The 21,201-nt window shown below is 48.8% G+C and overlaps 1 long non-coding RNA gene across 3 annotated transcripts in view; it reads right to left on the bottom strand.

The window, feature by feature from the left end:
* Positions 1-19,466, bottom strand: part of LOC104007614 (uncharacterized) — a 41,835-nt gene extending 22,369 nt beyond the window's left edge. For 2 of the 3 annotated variants that reach the window (XR_010159595.1, XR_010159594.1), the window contains exons 1-2: positions 19,296-19,466; positions 18,974-19,093 (exon numbers count right to left, since the gene is read on the bottom strand). This is a non-coding gene — a long non-coding RNA (uncharacterized LOC104007614). The remainder of the gene's footprint in view (positions 1-18,973; positions 19,094-19,295) is intronic. The other variant, XR_681879.5, reaches the window with a different exon arrangement.
* Between the last annotated feature and the right edge of the window lie 1,735 nt (positions 19,467-21,201).

Here is a 21,201-nt window from a genome sequence, read left to right as displayed (position 1 = left end):
AACACTGTATATACTTAATTTTGTTATACCGCTTTAAAATTCTCTCTGAAGTGCTCTGTAAGAGGAACTGTGGGTGGAGAAACCAGCTAAAGTTTTGGGCTTCTTTTGCTGCTCATAAAGATGGCTTGGGCCCTCCGCCTCCAAGGCGTCCACATCTCAGGCGCTGCGGAGTCTGCCAGGGAGAAAAGCCCAGCGCCCTGGGGACCAGGACGGCCCGCCCCACACACTCCATTCTTTCCAAGCCTCCCCTCGACCCCACTCCCCAAGCTCCCAGCTCTGAAGGGGGTGCTTCTCCCCACCTGCCCACCTCCTCCAGTAGCCCCCAGCCCACAGCCCGCAGTTCCCGACACATGTTCTTCTTGTAGGTTTCAGACTGGCCTTTTCTCTTGAGCAGGAGGCTCCGCTGCAGCTTCCACGCGTTCCCCTGGACGCAGCTTTGTGGATATTCCAGATCCTCATCTGGGGTCTGGTACCAGGGGTCAGAGAAGATGCGGTTATTCCAGGAGCTCAGGGGCACCTGGCCCTTCTGGCTCTCCACAGCGAAGATCTTCTTCATGGCCCGGCTATCGGCTTCAGAGACGCCACAACTAGCCCTCGCCCTTCCCCCCGCCCAGCCCCCACCCTGACCAGCACCAGAAAACAAGACGGTCTGGCCCAGACCTCAGACAGGGACCTTCCAGCTTCTCTGAGAGGGACGTCTCCAGCCTCTTGGAGAAGAAATATACGGAGCAGAGCCATTGAGCCCCAGCGCGCACTGGCACCTCGGAAGGTAATGGCCCCGCGCGTGGCCACAAACTGCGCGTGGCCAGAAACCGCCCTGAGTCGCGCTCTCGTGGGCACAGCATGCAGGTGGCAGCTGCAGCTGAGGCGCCCACCACCAAACTGAGCTCACGGTGCGGTCTGCCCCAGGCCCCACGTGACTGCGCAGCCCCAGTCCACTGCTCCTGCTCGACCCGCGCCCAAAGTTGGGGGTCCCTGGAGCTGGGCACTCTGCAGCCACCAGGATGGGACTGGGCACTGTTTTCCACCTTCCTGCAGCTGCGGTTGCAACTGCGTGACTTAGGCGCCACGGCAGCGTCTGGCCCTGTGGACCGCGATAGTAGTCACGGAAATAGCCCGGGTTGCCCCAGTTGCTGACCCCGCCATGTTCAGGTGGCAGCTGCAGCTGAACCCCTGGCAGAGGCTGGCAGGAATGGACCCAGATGGCCTGAGGGTCTCCGAGTGCTCAGCGCCCCAACCTAGGGTCCGCTCTTTCTTGGCCCCCCGCCCATATTGCTAGGTGGCGGGTGCTGGGCTTTGAGCAGCCACAGGAATGGCGCTGAACGCCAGTTGTAGCCCTACTGCAGCTGCGAGGCCGACCGCCTGAATTAGGCGCCTAGAAGGTATCTGGCCCTGCGGTCCCTGCAGCTGGTGATGCCTGCAAGGTCAGGGGTTGCCAGCTTTGCGGCTGCCCGCCATGTGCAGGTGGCAGCTGCAAATGAGCCCACGGCAGTGTCTGGCATGGCTGGTCCCAGATGGCCTGAAGGAGGCCGAGTGCCCAGCCCTCCCACAATAAGTTCGGCTCTTTCTTGGCCTGCGCCCCAAGCATGGGGTCACGGGCGTTGGGCACTGCTCAGCCGCTGGGTTGGGGCTCAGCAGTCGGTTCCCGCCCTCCTGCAGCTATTGGGCCGAACGCCTGACAGGCAGGGTCCGGGGTTGCCACCGCTGCTGCCGCAGTACCTGCACTTTTTTGGCTGGTGCGGGAGCGCGGACTCGCAGGCCGTGGGCATTGTGCAGCCATGGGGTTTGGCTGAGCGCCGATTGCCGCCCTCCTGCGGCTACGGGGCTGACTGCCTAACAGAGGGGTCATGGCAGCGTATGGTCCTGGAGTCTATGCTGCTGGTGGCTGCCGGCAGAGTTGGGGTTTGCCACTCCCGCGGCCCCATGCCATGTGCAGGTGGTAACTGCACATAAGTTCAGGGCGGAGGCTGGCAGGGCTAGCCCAGACGTCCTGAGTTTCGCCAAGTTCACTGGGCCGAGCCCAGAAGTCTGAGCCCAGGGTGCTGGGCTCTTTGCAGCCATCGCGATGGGGATGAGGGCCGGTTCCCGCCCTCCTGCAGCTGCGGAACAGACGACCCAAATCAGGCGCAGTGGCAGTGTCTGACCCTGGGGACCGCGCTGCTAGTGGGGCGGGCAAGGTCGGGATTTGCCACAGGTGCCGTGCCTAGCCTAAGCCTAGCCTAAGCCTAGCCCAGCCCAGCCCAGCCCAGCCCAGCGCAGCCCAGCGCAGCCCAGCCCAGCCCAGCCCAGCCCAGCCCAGCCCAGCCCAGCCCAGCGCAGCCCAGCCCAGTCCAGCGCAGCCCAGCCCAGCCCAGCCCAGCCCAGCCTAGCGTTGCCTCCCCAGGCCTTGCATCCTTCCCAGCTCATCCTCCCTGCCACCCCGCAATCCTCTCAGACGCTACCACCGCCCACCGGGCAATCTCCAGAGGCACTCCTTCTGCTGTCTGTACAACGTTCTTAGCTCTTCCTTCTGCCCAGTGTGCAATCTTCCCAGATGGGCCTTCTGCCACACATTCACATCTGATCTGGTAGGTGTTTCTCCTGCCAAACCTTCATCCTTCTCGGATGCTCCTCTGCCACATGTGCAATCCTGTCAGACGTTCCTGCCACTCGAGGTAGCTGGTCTGATGTGAGCATGTCAGGTGACCATGAGGTGATGGTTGGGCGGTTCTTGAACCCTATCTATGGAGGATAACCGCTCACGGCCGGCCGGCGCCAAGGAAGGGCAGGCTCCCAATGGACGGAAGCACTGGAAGGTGGACATCAGCAGCCTCCCTGCAAGATCCCAGGAGTCGGGCACATGAGCTAACGCGGGACACCCTGACAGCCACACCGGCAGGCTTGAGCAGCTCAGTCTCCTTCCTCCGAGATCAGTTGAGAGGTAGGGGAAGAACGCCTCAAGTGAGCATGCCTAAGACTCTAGGAACCACACTGTGCCTGCAACGACCCCCGCCCACGGTCTCACAGGCCGTGGCGCCAGTCGACAGCCCCATCCAAAGGAAGGATCGGCAGAGAGGCAACAACGCCACCCCGGAAGCCTGCTAATGGAGGAGATCCAGAATCGAAGGTCAAACCCTGCACTCCATCCCTCAGGTTGCCCGCTTCACCCTCTTCCAACTGTATCTCGCTTCCTTTCCTTCCTGCTCCAAAGTGCTGAAGCAGCTTTCACTCCTGGTCTTCACTGTGCCTTCCTCTTACGCCCCAGGACCAACTTCTCAGGGGGCTTTTGGGGCAGTCTGTACCAACACCTGCACAGGGCCTCGTTCTGTGGCCCTTTAGGGACCCCACCTTCATGCTCATTTCCAGTCAGTGCCCCTCTGGGAACAGACAAGACTCTTCCTTCAATCCAACTGTGTTTTTCCCCCAGGCCACCAGTGCTCCAGAGGTGACTACCTTATGTCAGGTTGGCATTGAACGTGGCCCTCTTGAGTCCGAGGGCAGCTCTTTTGGCGAGTTGCAGCAAGGCTTTCCATGAGTCTTCCTCTCTCGCTTCCTCCCACTTCTGCCTGTAGCCTCGATTTCTCTACTTGTGGCCACGCCCTTCTCCAGATGCTTCCAAGCCTTCCAGGTCCACTCTGAAGGGAGAAATTTCCAGCCCCCTTGCCGCAGCTAGCTGAAAAACAGGCTCCTCGTCTACTGTGAGAACCTGGGAAGCCGGAATCAGACAGTGGAGATCATCATTGTCTTGCTGGAACGCTCTCAGGCACACTCACTCTCATTTCACAGAGACAAGGACAGAGGCCGGACCAAGGCCACAGGCGCAACAGACCCATAGCACCCAACCAAAACTGATCTCTGGCTAACACACGGCCATTAGAGCAGGGAGGAAGGCAAGGGCAGGGGTACATGGTAACACTGCTTCATTCTGGGACCCTGGGGATGAACAGGGCTCCCCTGACCCTGTTCATTCTAGCACCTCCTCTCTTCTGCAGTGGGTGAGCATGACGAGATGGGACCAGGGTTGGCAGGGACACGGTAAGAACGAGACATCCCGGAGCCCTAAGGACGAATGGCGGATACCCTACTCAGGATCCTAGGAAAGTTAAGAGAGCCTAAGCATGCTGGAGACGGTCCTTGTAAGCCACCAGAAACATTCCTGAAACGGGATCTGCGAAAGAAACGCCATGCGGTTTGAAAGGTTGTTATGTCTGTTAAATGCTTCCAGAATCAATGCTTTACTGGAGGTCAATCAGGACCATTTGCTTACACGTCATCTCTGACTGCTTCCACACTACTACGGCAGGCTTCAGCAGACACGACAGAGACCACGGGGCCTACGAGTGTTTCCCACCTGGCCCTTTACAGGAAGAGCTGGCCAATCCCTGTGTCACGCCGTGACCGGAAAGCCCTAATACTCACCGCTCATCTTCTGACTCCCCTGCTCAAAAGCTTCCCATGATTTTCTGCAGGAAACCTGGCGGGCTCCCTATCCACGGAATTTCTTTCTTCTTTCTCGCTGGAGAAATGCAAGGTTATTGGGATCTTTGTCATTCCCTCAACCCACCCCAGCTCCCGAAGGAGGAATGATCATTCTAAGCTCATCACAGCAATCACATGGTTTTCCCCAGTGACCGGCTTAGCAGTCGGCATGTGCTGTAACCCAGCCCATACGATGTTACCAGAAGGTCACTGCGAGCTGCTGACTTGACTGCCTCTTCAAAAGACACCTGGGAAGAAAAGCAACCCCTCCAGCTTTCAGATACTGCCTTCAGAGAACACACCAACTGCAGCTGTTGCTACTCGGCCCGCCAGCAAAGCAGACATGAACTAAACACTGCCCACAGCACAGCTGGAAGGGAAAACGTGAGCATGACACGACGATGCTGCCACAATTCTGGTGCCTATGGTTTCAGCCGCTCTTACTTGGGTCATCTACTATTTACAGCCACGAGCATCCTGAGAATGTGGCCGTGGCCCACAGAATACATCCTCTACCCCTTCTGCTCTGGACTGCTCAAAAATATACCCTCAGCTCGCCTTTTCTAGACATTCAAACCACACCCAACCATTCCCGTACCACACTCTTGCCAGCAGCAACACTGAGCTGCTCCTGAACCCGACAGAGTTCACGCGAGCCTCTGACCTTTGGAACTTGCCATTCCTTCGGGCAAACAGGCAATCTTTTCCCGATGCTCCTGCGAATCCTGCGACCTTCTCAGACGTTCTCTCCACCATACCTGTTCTCTCCGTTCCACCCTGCCAGATGTCTGTTCGGACAAAAAGCTCCGTCTTCTCGCATGTCTCCTCTGCCAAACCAGGGATCCGGTCACATGGCTCTTCTGCAAAACATTCCATCTCGTCAGATGTGTCTTCCGCCAACCACTCCATCCTGCTAGATGTTTCTGTGTTACCGTGGGCGGCTGGTCACACAGGAGCAGCGCAGGAGAGGGCCACGCCCACACCCCACCAGACACATCAGGCGACCAGGAGGTGATGGGTCAGGCTGCCATTAAACTACCTGTCTCAAATAACAAATGATTGCCGGGAGCCGGTGCCAGGGACGGGCGGTCCCCCAGACAGAGAGAAACCCCGGAAGGTGGCGATTAGCAGCTCCCTGAGAAGATCTCAGGGGGCGGGTGAGGGGGCTCACGCTTGCACACTCACAGGCAAACCGGCCGGGTTTTACTGTCCTATGACCCTCCCCAGGCAACAGCCGACTGCCAAGGGAGGCACGCCTCATGTGAGCGCCCCTATGACTCCAGGAAACAGGCCACGCCTGCGGTCCTTCCCAGGTGACGACAGGCCACTGCCCATGTGGATGGCCCACCCTGCGAAAAGGCTCAGAGGAGGAAGCAATGCAACCCCTGGCACTTGGAAGCCTGCCAATCTGTGAGACCTCGCCTCAAAGGTCAAACAAAGCGTGCCCCTGACCTCTCCAGTTGCCCACATGGCCCTCTTCCAAGTATACCTTACTGCCTCGTCTTTCTGCTCTGGTACTGTCTGGGAGACCTGCACTCCTGCGCTCAAAGTGGCCTCGGTCTCTTTCACCCTGCCTCACGCCCCTCAGTTAAACTCCCTCTGATGAGGCGAGAGCTCGGGTTGCTGCGTGCAGGCCCCTATGGATCTGCCACCGCTGACATCCCTACCGCCAAACGCTCCATCTTGGTGGATGTTTTCTCTCCCAGATGTTCCCTCTTTCCAGATGCTTCCTTTGCAAGCCACGCACTCTTCCTAGGCATTCCGTCTGCCCACCATGGAATCTGCTCAGAGGTTCCTTCTGCCCACCGTGCGACCTGCTAAAGGGTTTCTGCTGTCTACCATGTCATCTTCGCACTTGGGCCTTCTGCCAAACGTGCAATCTACCTGAGGGTTCCTTCTGCCAAACAGCCAGTTGCGTCCACTTCTTCCCCTGACAAGCACTCAGTTTTGTCTGGCGCACCATGGGCCCAATACTTCCTCTACCCAGATGTCTCTTGGGCAGGCCTTGCAATCTCCCTAGGGCATCCAACTGCTGATCCCGCAGTCTTCTCACGGGTTCCCTTGCCCCCCAACCCCCTGCAACCACCCTACCCTAAGGTTTCCTCCTGCTGACCATGCGACGTTCTTAGCCGTTCCTTCTGAAATCGCTGCAGTCTGCTTAGATGTTCCCTCTGCCACATGCTCAGGGCTGTCAGATGTTCCTTCCACCAGACACTCCATCTCGTCGGATGATCTGCCACGCGTTCAATCCCGTCAGGTGTCCCTCTCAGTCACATGTGTGGAGCGGGGCCCGAGAGGGTTCCCCACCGCCAGTAAACATCAGGCAGCCGCAAGGTGATGGCCCGGTGGTCACGAAGCAGACTCTCTAGAGAAATCACTGATCACAGGCAGCGCCAGGGAAAGGCAGTCCCCCTCCCCCACAGCAGTCACGAACCTCAGAAGCCTCCCCAGCACACCTCGGGAGTTGGGTGAATGGGCTCACACATGCGCCCTGAGAGGCAAACTGGCGGAAGGTTCACTGATCTAGGATGTTTTCCCCTGGGCACATTCGTCTGCTTGTGGGAAGAACGCCTCAGGAGAGCATGAGAACAACTCTAGTAAGCACACGGCGCCTCCGCGCCCCCATGAGGTGGTGACAGGCCACTGTGCTAGTGAACAGCCCCCTCTTCCCCGCCAAGGGAAGCATCAGAGGACAGGCAGCGATGCTGCCGACGCGGGAGACCCTGAGTCCAAGGTCCAGTCCCGTACTCCACCTCTCAGGTCACCGCCCACCTGGGCCTCTTCCAAGCCTCCTTGACTTCCTTTGGCTCCTGCCACGATACCGTTTCAGGAACTTTCACCCCTGCTCTAATGCGTGCCTCGGTCTCTCACTCTACCGTGTGCCACTCGATGTCTTTCTTCTCAGGAGGCAGGAACTGAGTTACCACAGGCCCATACGCATATGCCGCCGCTCACAGGCCTGCTGCCAAATGTGGAATCTTGCCCAACGTGTCCTCTGCCAGACATGCCATCTCTTCAGATGCTTCTTTCGCAGGCCACGCACTTGCAAGCTTCCTATGTTTTCCTCCCCACCGCTGTGCCATCGGCTGCAATTTTTCTGCTGTCCACCATGGCAACCTTCTCACGTGTTCCTTCTGCCACACATGCAATCTCCCTAAGCGTCTCTTCTCCCCAACACTCCGCTCTGTGCTTTGTTCCCCTTGCCAAGCATCCCATCTTCTCAGGTGTTTCTCCTGCCACATATTTAATCGTCTTCACGTGTTGCCTCCCCAGGCCTTGCATCCTTCCCAGCTCATCCTCCCTGCCACCCCGCAATCCTCTCAGACGCTACCACCGCCCACCGGGCAATCTCCAGAGGCACTCCTTCTGCTGTCTGTACAACGTTCTTAGCTCTTCCTTCTGCCCAGTGTGCAATCTTCCCAGATGGGCCTTCTGCCACACATTCACATCTGATCTGGTAGGTGTTTCTCCTGCCAAACCTTCATCCTTCTCAGATGCTCCTCTGCCACATGTGCAATCCTGTCAGACGTTCCTGCCACTCGAGGTAGCTGGTCTGATGTGAGCATGGAACCAGGGGGTCCCCCTACCACCACCAGGAATGTCAGGTGACCATGAGGTGATGGTTGGGCGGTTCTTGAACCCTATCTATGGAGGATAACCGCTCACGGCCGGCCGGCGCCAAGGAAGGGCAGGCTCCCAATGGACGGAAGCACTGGAAGGTGGACATCAGTAGCCTCCCTGTAAGATCCCAAGAGTCGGGCACATGGGCTAACGCGGGACACCGACAGCCACACCGGCAGGCTTCAGCAGCTCAGTCTCTTTCCTCTGAGATCAGTCGACGGGTAGGGGAAGAACGCCTCAAGTGAGCATGCCTAAGACTCTAGGAACCGCACTGTGCCTGCAACGACCCCCGCCCACGGTCTCACAGGCCGTGGCGCCAGTCGACAGCCCCACCCAAAGGAAGGATCGGCAGAGAGGCAACAACGCCACCCCGGAAGCCTGCTAATGGAGGAGATCCAGAATCGAAGGTCAAACCCTGCACTCCATCCCTCAGGTTGCCCGCTTCGCCCTCTTCCAACTGTATCTCGCTTCCTTTCCTTCCCGCTCCAAAGTGCTGAAGCAGCTTTCACTCCTGCTCTTCACTGTGCCTTCCTCTTACGCCCCAGGACCAACTTCTCAGGGGGCTTTTGGGGCAGTCTGTACCGACACCTGCATAGGGCCTCGTTCTGTGGCCCGTTAGGGACCCCACCTTCATGCTCATTTCCAGTCAGTGCCCCTCTGGGAACAGAGAATACTCTTCCTTCAATCCAACTCTGTTTTTGCCCCAGGCCACGAGTGCTCCAAAGGTGACTACCTTATGTCAGGTTGGCATTGAACGTGGCCCTCTTGAGTCCGAGGGCAGCTCTTTTGGCGAGTGCAGCAAGGCTTTCCATGAGTCTTCCTCTCTCGCTTCCTCCCACTTCTGCCTGTAGCCTCGATTTCTCTACTCGTGGCCACGCCCTTCTCCAGATGCTTCCAAGCCTTCCAGGTCCACTCTGAAGGGAGAAATTTCCAGCCCCTTCCCGGCAGCTAGCTGAAAAACAGGCTCCTCGTCTACTGTGAGAACCTGGGAAGCCGGAATCAGACAGTGATCATCATTGTCCTGCTGGAACGCTCTCAGGCACAGTCACTCTCATTTCACAGAGACAAGGACAGAGGCCGGACCAAGGCCACAGGCACAACAGACCCATAGCACCCAGACCGAAACTGATCTCTGGCTAACACACGGCCATTAGAGCAGGGAGGAAGGCAAGGGCAGGGGTACATGGTAACACAGCTTCACTCTGGGACCCCGGGGATGAACGGGGCTCCCCTGCCCACCTGGGCCTCTTCCAAGCCTCCTTGACTTCCTTTGGCTCCTGCCACCATACCGTTTCAGGAACTTTCGCCTCTGCTCTTATGCGTGCTTCGGTCTCTCCCTCCGCCTTGTGCCCCTCGGTTGATGACTTTCTTCTCAGGAGGCAGGAACCGAGACTGCCGCAGGCCCATACGCATCTGCCTCCACTCATGGGCCCACTGCCAAACGTGGAATCTTGCCCGACGTGTCCTCTCCCAGACATGCCACGTCTTCAGATGCTTCTTTAGCAAGCCATGCACTTCCATGCTTCCTACGTTTTCCTCCCCACTGCCGTGCCATCGGCTGCAACGTTTCTGCTGTCCGCCATTCACCCTTCTCATGTGTACCTAAGCATCCCTTCTCCCAAACACTCCACTCCGTCCCTTGTTTCCCCTGGCAAGCATCCCATCTTCTCAGGTGTTTCTCCTGCCACATATTTAATCGTCTTCATATGTTACCTCCCCAGGCCTTGCATCCTTCCCAGCTCATCCTCCCGCCCACCCCGCAATCCTGTCAGATGTTACCGCCACCCCACCGGGCAATCTCCCGAGGCGCTCCTTCTGCTGTCCGTCCAACGTTCTCAGGTCTTCCTTCTTCCCAGTGTGCAATCTTCCTGGATGGGCCTTCTGCCACACGTTCACGTCTGATCTGGCAGGTGTTTCTTCTGCCAAACATGCAATCCTGTCAGACGTTCCTGTCACTCACGGTAGCTGGTCTGACGTGAGCATGGTACCAGGGGTTCTCCCTACCTCCATCAGGAATGTCAGACGACCATGAGGTGACTGTCGCGTGGTTCTTGAACCCTATCTATGGAGGAAAACCGCTCACGGCCAGCCAGTGCCAAGGAAGGGCAGGCTCCCAATGGACGGAAGCGCAGGAAGGTGGACATCAGCAGCCTCCAAGATCCCAGGAGTCAGGCATGTGGGCTCACACAGGACCCCCTGACAGCCACACTGGCGGGGTTGAGCAGCTCTGTCCCCTTCCTCTGGGAACACTCGATGGGTAGAGGATGTACACCTCAAGTGAGCACACCTAAGCCTCCAGATATGGCATTGCGGCTGTCACACCCCCCGCCCACAAGCTGACAGGCCGCGACGCCAGTCAACAGCCCCACCCAAGGGAAGGATCAGTGGAGACGCAACAATGCCACCCCCAAAACCTGCCAATGGAGGAGACCCCAAGTTGAAGGTCAAACCCTGCACTCTGTCCCTTAGGTTGCCCGCTTCGCCCTCTTCCAACTGTATCTTGCTTGCTTTCCTTCCTGCTCCAAAGTGTTGAAGCAGCTTTCACTCCTGCTCTTCACCCTGCCTTCCTCTTATGCCCCAGGGCCAACTTCTTAGGGGGCTTTTGGGGCAGTCTGTCCCGCCACCTGCATAGGGCCTCGTTCTGTGGCTCTTTGGGACCCCATCTACTTGCTCATTTCCAGTCAGCACCCCTCTGGGAAGAGCAAAGATTCTTCCTTCACGCCAGGCGCGTTTTCACCCCAAGCCACAAGTGCTGCAGAGGTTACTACCTTTCTTCAGGTAGGCATTAAACATGGCCCTCTCGAGTGCGAGGGCCGCTCTTTTGGCGAGCGCAGCAAGGCTTTCCATGAGTCTTCCTCTCTCGCTTCCTCCTGCTTCAGTCTGTAGCCTGTTTCTCGATTCCCAGCCGCGCCCTTCTCCAGATGCTTTCAGACCTTCTAGGTCCTATCTGAAGGGAGAAATTTCCAGCTCCCTTGCAGCAGCTAGCTGAAAAACAGGCTCCTCATCTAGTGTGAGAATCTAGGAAACAGGAATCAGACAGCGGAGATCATCACTGTCTTGCTGGAATGCTCTCAGCCACAGTCACTCTCATGTCACGGACACAAGGACAGAGACCGGACCAAGGCCGCAGGCGCAACAGATCCATGGCACCGAGACAAAGGCTGATCCCAGGCTAACACACGACCGTTAGAGCAGGGATGTAGGCAAGGCCAGGGGTACACAGTAACACCGGTTCATTCCGGGCTCCCAGGGATGAACAGGCCTCCCCCGATCCCATTCACTCCAGCACCTCCTCTCTTCTCCAGTGGGTGATCATGACAAGATGGGAACGGGGTTAGCGGGGACACAGTAAGGCCAATACTTCCCGGAGCCCTAAGGCCAAATTGGGGACGCCGTATTCAGGATCCTAGGAAAGTTAAGAGAGCCCAAGCACGTTGGAGAAGGTCCTTGTAAGCTGCCAGAAACATTCTCAAAAGGGGACCCGGGAAACAAATGCCATGCGGTTTGAAAGGCTGTTAGGTCTGTTAAACGCTTCCACAATGGACGCTTTACCAGAGGCCGGTCGGGAGTATTTGCTTACGTGTCATCTCTGACTGCTTTCACGCTGCTACAGCATGAACGGCGACCATGATACCTATGAGTGTTTTCCACCTGGCCCTTTATAGGAAGAGCTAGCCAATCCCTGCATCGTGCCATGACCAGAATGCCCTAATACTGACTGCTCGTCTTCTGACTCCCCTGCTCAAAAGCTTCCCATGAATCTCTGCAGGAAACCTGGTTGGCTCCCTATCCACGGCCATTGTTTCTTCTCACTGGAGAAACACAATTTTATTTGGATCTTTATCATTTCCCCAGATCCAAAAGTAGAAATAATCATTCTAAGCTCATCATAGGAATCATCATGTATTCACAAACCTCATTCGTTATAACATGCCAGTAAAGGAAAAATATAACTCACTTACTTAAATTGTTATTTATTCAAAAATATTTTTTAAAATTGTAGGCAACAAAATTCAATAAAGGATTGTTTTTAAGACAATAGGTTTTGAGATTATAAACTATCTACAAACTAAATTCTTAACTGTGAATACTGAACTATTCAAAGAAAAAATTTTATATAAATACAAACATATTTACACACACACGCACAGCCACACAGACATACCATTGACACACTAAATTTCTTTTTTGTGATCGAAACTCAATAATCTTATGCTAGCACCACCAAGAGTAGCTTAGTATTAAAAGTCTTACCTGGATTGCTGTTTTGAGGACTTTTATGTATCTTTATTTCAGATTCCAAACATTCTTGGTAAATGCTATGTATCAAATATGTAATAAATTGAGGTATTATTTCAACACTGATATTAAAATTTTACCCAATGTGTTAAATTCCTAGGGTATTTCAGAGTGTCGGGGTAATATCTGAAATCTACTTATTCCACAGACTTCTAACTTATTAGCTCTATGAACTTATTAAGCTTCAAATTAAAGAAGAAAGTAAAGTGAAATACTCATGAATTCAGCGCAGTATAGCTCAGGAAATTAACTAGAGTTAGCTTGACATAATGGAAAATGTCCTGATCTCCTAAGTTTGAGTTCTGTAACCAACACCTATTTGTTCTTCAACAAGTTGCTTCTCTTAGGCTCAATGTCTTCTTCTAAAATGAGGGTTTTAGTGCCTTATTTCAGTAGGTTATTACAAAGTTTTAACAACGTAACATTTGAAAAACTGCTCAAAGAAATAGTAATGGAATACTTAATCTTGAAGCTTATAGCTGAAACTATTTTAAAATCCCAAATAAAACCCAATGTGTTGGCCAGATGCCGTGACTCGCCTGTGATACCAGCACTTTGGGAGGCTGAGCCAGGAGGATCACTTGGGCTCAATACTTCAAGACCAGCCTGGGCAACACAGGGAGACCCTGTAACTACAAAAAATAAAAGATAAATTATAAAAAACCAATGTGTGTTTCTTCATAGGATCTAATATTCAAATGTTGTAGTTTTCAGAAACTTATTAAGTCCTACTTTTGGTTATTAGATGTTCCATTTTTTTGTGGCTTGTGATTCAGGGCATCTAGGCTATTTGATAATTTGTAATAAAATTTATTTATAAATTAATTCATCAAAATAGATAACATGATTATCCCCTATTTCTGAGCTCATCAATCACACCCAGGGCAGAAAACTAACAGATTTCAAGACCTGGCCTGGACTCCTACTTTTCTTTACTGATCTCCTCGAACTCTGAACCAACAAATCTTTGTTACAATGATGCTTAAACCCCAGTTATTTTAAAATATTTTCACTCAGGGAGCTTGAGCTTCCAAGTATGAAAAACTGACCCTTACATATGACAATGTTAAAACAAATGGATTTCAAATATTTTGAAAATAACATTGGTTGATCTCTACCTTGTTTTTCACTTCAATGTCTGGGTTGTGTGAAAGCGGTTTTGCTACCTTTTGTATATTCTCACTATAGGCAGCGTCGTGGAGAGCAGTGTTGCAACAGACATCTACAACATTTGGATCAGCACCAAAGTCGAGCAGAATAGTTGCAAAAACATCTTATTGGCATTGAATAACCTATCAGTATTAGTCCAAGAAATTTTAAGTTCTAAAAAATCAATATACACATTCCACGTTTCATAAACTGTGGATATTTCGGTGAGATAAATTCATTTTTATTCTGTGTATTTCAGCCAAATTCATCTCATGCTGAAAAAATTGGCCACTATGTACCTTCATCAGAGGTGCCCTGTTTTCACTATCACAGATGTTAAGCTGGCGCTTTCTATGTGCCAGAAAAGTTACCACTTCTGGAACATCATTGGCACAGGCCAAATGTAGAACAGTCCTACAAGACTGAAAGAATTTTCCGGGGAAGTTTAGCCTACTATCTCAAGACATACATACATGATTCATGTAATTGTAAACATTAAATAGCATGCCCTTCCTCTGCCTTCAAAACATCTAATTTGCCCCTGAAGAAAGTGCAACACTTATTAGCTCGTATTAGTCACTACACTAATAAAAGAGTAGCCCATTTGACTAGAAAGTTTTTGGCTTTTGGATTCAGTTCAACTTGAGCTTGAATACTACATTAAAGTCTTTCATTTATGAGCTATCACTTAACCTTTCTGTGCCTCAATTTTCTCATCAATAACGTGGAGATGAATATAGTAGTTATCTCACAGGACATCACTGTGATACCTAGTTGGGAATCTATGCCAAGTATTTGTAACTGTTCCTGGCACAAATAATGGCTCAATAATTGTTAGATATCATAATTATTACTACTACTTAATGAAGACAACATTTTAATTAAGTAAAATGGTACAATTATACCTCCTTTGAGGTATGTTTCAAAGGTTAGAGATAACACCGTATTTCAATGATTCTAAGGTGCACAGTTTCTCGTATTTTAACAGATCTGATGCTGAAATCCTATTTATAATTCATTATTTTTACAACTATATTTGGCAGCATTTAAACATTCTTTTATTGATACATAAAATAGAGGCATCACATAATCCACGGTGACATTAAGTAGAGTACAGTATACACAACAGGACAATAGCAGTCCTAGTCATATGACTAACATTTAAATCAATTTTAGCTCTTAAAAGTGCTATGGAAAAAAAAGGGTTGAAATACTGACACAAATTTTTAAAACACAGTCATTTTTACTTTAATTTTTTAAAAACTTTAAGCCAAAGGAAAGTCAGGATTCAAATGAATAAGAATGGCTCATTTTATTCAGTAGATTTACAGAATGTATGCAAATTAGTATTTAGATGTATAGAATTCATATAACGTATGAGAATAATATTACCATTAAGACAGTTACAAATTTTCAAAATGGCAGAAGTTTACTTTACCGGAAGTTAAAGACTGTACCCCAACAGAAAGATCCTATGATCATCTACGTTTGAGAAATATTGTAAAACTGTGAATCATTTGTTCAGTATTCAAGAAATGTCTTGAACTTTGCCTATTCCCTATTTGAAAATACTTTTTTGTGGCAAACATTACTATTTCAGGAACTAAAACTTCAGGAAAACAATTTTAAAGCTTTCCAATAAAGGTGGAGGTTTCCTCCAGGTGACACAAACTTGCCTGATTCTATCAATGGTCCAGGATCCCAAATGCCAAAGTCAGGCCCTCCTGCTCCAAATAAGTCGCTAAGGAAATGGGCTCTAAATTAAAAGAGTCTGGCTTCAAATGAACTTTGATTGCTTATAAATAATTGAATGGTCCATGGGATTTGTTCTATACAAGATGACAGAATTTTCTCTTAGCTGTTAGAAAGTTCAGTATGAAATTTTATTCTCAATTATAATGATAATCCTAAGACCCCAATGCACATCTACTTCTTCAAATGCATTAATCCATTTTTATTCTGGTATCTATTTCCATTGCTACTTAAAATTACTTACTATTTTTGGCAAAATATCAAAACTACAAATACAATGACTTATCAATAAAAATTCTACCCTATATATATGGATTATTTTGACATAATAAAAGCGACTAAATCACTTCGATTTTAAGGGACAGCGCTCAGGAGAAAGATATCTTTTCTGCAATATTCATAACCTACCCAAATATAACAACGATTAACCTAAAAAGGCTTATAAACATTCTAATGAGATGATTATTTATGGCATAAAGAAAAATCGTTGTTTTAACAAACAACTTCTAAATTCTAAAAGTCAACTCCATTATTAAGGGATTAATATATAACTACATACTATAATTTTCAACTGTCTTAAAAACCTTGAAATCTTTACAATACGACAGGAATTGTTAACTAAAATATTTACAGAGGTAAAGGGTGTGACCTGAGTAAGTGACGTACCTAGGTGGGCACAGTGACAAACTAGAGAACATAGACTTACTTTAATCTACAGCCTCTTCATAGCACACCAAACAGTAATATGGGCTCAAGGGAAACCAGAATTGATTGTTTAAGAGGAGCCTGAAATACAGATTTTTGCATGTCTCCTAAATTTTACATGTTGATTCAATTTATGCCGGCCAATTTTGCTTTCCTGTGTTGTTTTACAGTAGGTTAGAAAGAAAAAAAAAATCCTGGGTGAAAAACTGTTTGAAAAAAATATTTTAACTCTAACAAATTCAAATATGTATCGTAAATGCATAAAAGAAAGACATACTCTCTAATACTTCTTTTAAAATATTGGTATTTAAAGTAAAATGTAGACTGCTTTCTCACATCAGAAATGCTTTTGTTTGAAAAACAAGGAAAAAAGCTTCAATTGCGATTCAGTCCTAAAACTCCAATTTTAAACCTCTCAGCTTGCTCTCAGGCTGGGAAGGTAAACATGAAATTTTTAAGGATGGAAGGGTCTTGAGAGTTAGCAGAATATGTCTTCTATACAACAGGTATTCAGCTTATAGGTGATGAATAAATGGATTTTCTTTTTTCTTTTTTTTTTTTTTTCTTTTTTTTGACACAAAGTCTCACTCTGTCACCAGGCTGGAGTGCAGTGGCGTGACCTTGGCTCATTGCAACCTCTGCCTCCCGGGTTCAAGCGATTCTCCTGCCTCACCCTCCAGAGTAGCTGGGACTATAGTCACACGCCACCACGCCAGGCTACTTTTCGTATTTTTAGTAGAGATGGGGTTTCGCCACGTTGGCCAGGATGGTCTAGATCTCTTGACCTCGTGATTCACCCGCGTCGGCCTCCCAAAGTGCGGGATTACAGGCATGAGTCACCACTCTTGGCCGAATAAATGGATTTTTAAAAATGGATAAATACCGCTGTGACGTTCGATATTTTAAAAAACTACTACAAATAAAGCAATATTTGTGCAATGGTAATAATCACTTATACTTGCTATTTTTATTTTCATAATAAAACTAAACTAAAATTATTAATCTATAATGATTGGCATATAGGAAATAAATCTATATATAATACAAACATATGTGTCTAATAAAATGTATATATAGGTTGGGCACCGTGGCTCACGCCTGTAATCCCAGCACTTGGGGACGCCGAGGCGGGTGAACTGCTTGAGGCCAGGAGTTCAAAACCAGTCTGACCAACATGGCAAAACTAAAACTACATCTCCACTAAAAATAAAAAAAAATTTAGCTAGGCGTCATAATGTATGGCTGTAATCCCAGCTACTTTGGAGGCTGAGGCATGAGAATAGCTTGAACTCGGCAGGCAGAGGTGGCATTGAGCCGAGAACGTGAGACTCTGTCTCAAAGAAAGAAAGAAAGAAAAAGTATATAAATCAACAAACACAGATAAAAAGGTTCTCTTCACTTCTGAAGGTGCTAAAAGTTCACAGAATACTCTAATCCACAAATTTATGACTTCCACTATATGGACTCTTTTTAATACAATAATATTTTAAGCACTGCTGAAAAAATCAAATTGCATGTATCTCTGTTTCCTAAATATATTTTAGTACAATCAAATTGTCTATTTAAAAAGTCATCAGCAACTTAAACTTTAAGCAGTAGTGTAAATATCACTGCTCTTCATCCTTACAAACTTTGTAGATAGAAAACAGTATTTCATTCCGCTTTTAAATTAAATTCCTTCTCTTAACAGGAACACTAATTTTTCCTATGTGCATAAATCACTTGCAGAGCTGAAAAAAATACTTTGCCCAATTTTAGAGTTCTTTTCACGTCGATCTGAAAGAATTATCTGTAAAATAAAGATCTATTTCTGATATAATCTGTACACACACACACGGTAAGTATTTTACAAGTATGTTGTCTTTTGCTTTTTGTCATATACAGACTTAATTTTAATTTTGCTAAATTAAACCTTCGGAATGCTTGCTTGTGAGGTTCTTAGGAAGGTCTTTGTTAACATCACAATCTATCTATATAAATAGGCATTTGTGTTTTCTTCTGGTATTTTTTATAATTTTTTCTAATTTTGTATATTTAAATTTTTTAATCTAAATTCCATAAGGAACTCGTTTTGTTGACATAAAAATCTGGCTTGTTTTCTCCACAAGGCAGGCATTTCATTTATAAACATAATTCATCTTTTCCTACTTGTATAAAGTCTCACCATTACCATGTTATAAATTCTTACACATATTTGGGTGTTTCTGGATTTTCTATTCTCCTGCATTCATTTACCTGTCTTTTCAGCTGGTAGCAAACTATTAGTGAAAATTGATAGCATATTTTGATATACAGAAAACTAAAATTTTAACTCCATTACAAAAATGTTCTTAATGCTACCACAATACTAAAAGCATGTGTATTTCAAAAATGTTAACTTTGATAAGTTTATTTATGTAAAATTGATAGAGAACTCACACCTTGAGAAAAATGAGTCGTCTTATTCGAGAACATGAACAATCTTCACACTTCAAAGTTTCCTACTAAGGTCCCTCAGCAAAGAACATATTTACATAAGAATTCATTGATATAAAATATTGGATTTTACCCAAAATGTTCTTAGCCCAGAAGGCGATATATTATGGAAATTACTTCTTTCATTATGCTTCTTTCTATAATGTATCTAACATTATATTTTAAACTGTATACATCAAAAATAAAACACTGTACATACTTTTATTAACTAAATCACTTTAAAATTGTCTCTGAAGTGCTCTGTAAGAGGAACTGTGGGTGAGTCAGAAACCAGCTAAAGTTTTGGGTTTATTTTGCTGCTCATAAAGATGGCCTGGGCCCTCCGCCTCCAAGGCGTCCACATCCCAGGCGCTGCGGAGCCCGTCCGGGAAGAAAGCCCAGCACCCTGGGCACCAGAACGGCCCGCTCCGCACACCCATTCTTTCCATGCCTCCCCTCGCCGCAAGCCCCAACTCTGAAGGGGGTGCTTCTCCCCACCCTCCCACCTCCTCCCGCAGCCCGCAGCCCCCGACACCTGTTCTTGGAGGTTTCAGACCGGTCCTTTACTCTTGAGCAGGAGGCTCCGCTGCAGCTTCCACAGGTTCGCTCCCCTGGACGCAGCTTTGTGGATCTTCCCGAGATCCTCATCTGGGGTCTAGTACCAGACGTCAGTAAAGATACAGTTACCCAAGTTGCTCAGGGGCACCTGGCCCTTGTGGCTCTCCACAGCCACTATCTTTGTGGCCCCGCTACCAGCTTCAGAGAGGCCACAACTTGCCCTCGCCCTTCCCCCTGCCCAACCCCCACTCAGACCCCACCCAGCCCAGCACTAGAGAGCAAGGTGGGCTGGCCCCGACCTCCGACAGGCGCACTCCAACCTCTCTGAAGACTTGGCAGAGGTTGGAGAAGACAGGGAATCTCCAACCTCTGAGAAGACTCGAAGAAGAGCCGTTAGGTGCCAGTGCGCATGCGCACCTCAACCAGCTGCCCCCTGGCGCCCCCGCGCGAGGCGAGAATCTGCGCATGGCGGAAAAACCGCCCCTGAGCCACGTTCTCGCGGCACCACGTGCCTGCCGCAGATGGGCCTGTGGGCTGGCGGGGCTCCCAAGAACGGAGCACTGGGCCAGGCCTGCCCCAGGGCTCGCTTGACTGCACCACCCCCTTCTTCCTCCTGGACAAGCGCCCAAAGCGAGGGATCCTGGCACTGGGCACTGTGCAGCCACTGGGATGGGGCTGAGCACCAGCTCCCGCCCTCCTACAGCTGCTGGGCTGACTTCCTGAATAAGGTGCCCGGCAGCATCTGGCCAGGGGTCCATGCTCCTGGTGGCGGGCAGGGTCGGGGGTTGCCACAGCTGCTGATACACACACACCGCATGCAACCAAGTGTCTAAAGTTATCACTGTTTCCCAAAAGATAAATAAATTGACATTTAGGGTCAACATGGAATACTAAGGATAGTTGAGACATAAAGTCATCTTAAGCAAGGTTTCTTCCCTTAATCGCATAAAATCAATCACTAAGGCCACCACACGTAAGTCAGAGTTTGAATTCAATCTTTTTTCATGTTCTAGTCCACTGTTCCATTTTATCATCAATAAAGCAGACTTCCGAGGAAAATATCACAATATGCCCCAATATGTTAAATATATGTTACCGGAATTCTACTTAATACCAAATATCTGTACTCTGTTTCCAACTGTTTTATTCTACTAAATACACAGTCAGTGGCTGATACATAGTCTGGGTTTTACTGCTTTCCACATTAGTTGGTCCCTCCCAGATCCCCCCCCCAACCCTACCCCAGCTTATGGTCTACCCCTCTTTTGTAACAGTAATCATGTGTTGGAGGAATCACTGTCTTAATGTTCTCAACTGTGTGTTTCAAAGAATAAGCGCCCCATCTCCTTTGAGTTTCTGGAAATACTGTGGCACATAGTAAGTATTTGTTCAAATTGGTGGGCAGCTAAGCCACACGATGGTATGTTTAAAATCACTTTAAAATTACAGTTCTTACAATATAATCCCATACACAGCTTGGCAACCCATTAGATTTATGCAATTTTGCTGCATATACTTCCATCTTTTACATGTTTTCTTTGGGTCATTTACATCATTAAAAATTACTTCCAAGTTATAAAGAAAGTATTTCAGCTTAACTTCCCAAGGTTAATAGGTGTCCACTCTTCCCACTTTAACCATCCCATGTTTCTGCTGTTTATATTTGAATATTGGCAGTTCTCTCGTGCTGTGTTCCAGAAATATGAGACTAATTTTTGGAACTCAAAACAAATTGTTCCCATAGAAAAGTTAGAAAACAAAGAACAAAATACACAAAGGTCACCTGCGTTTCCACACCCATCCACAAAAACTTGTTTAACACACTCCAATATAAAAGAGCCTGGCCACACTGTGCTATCTTCTCTAGAAAAAAATGTCTTTTTCCAATTGGGTATGCCTGAAACACATTTCTCTTCCCTCTCCTCTTCCACAACCTAAGTGGTGAGGCTCCCTACATTCAGCCCTTCCCTCCTTTCCAGCCCTATGCTTCTTCTCTAGGAACAGAGAGTGAAGTATAGTCCAGCAACAGATATTCCAGGTACAAGAATCAGAGAGGAGACATTGTTCCGGGGCATAGAAAAGAAACAAGAGAGAATTTATAGTGCTACGGTGGCTGTTCACAAGATCCCCATGGGGCAGGCCCTGAGGTGCACCCAGCGTTCTAAGGGAGACAGAGGCTATAGCTGGGAGGCAAGAGCTCTAGGA

Source organism: Pan troglodytes, chromosome 7, assembly GCF_028858775.2.
Source record: "Pan troglodytes isolate AG18354 chromosome 7, NHGRI_mPanTro3-v2.0_pri, whole genome shotgun sequence".
Classification (NCBI taxonomy): domain Eukaryota; kingdom Metazoa; phylum Chordata; class Mammalia; order Primates; family Hominidae; genus Pan; species Pan troglodytes.
The sequence above is the reverse complement of the archived record's forward strand: the minus strand, read 5'-3'. Positions and strand labels throughout refer to the sequence as shown.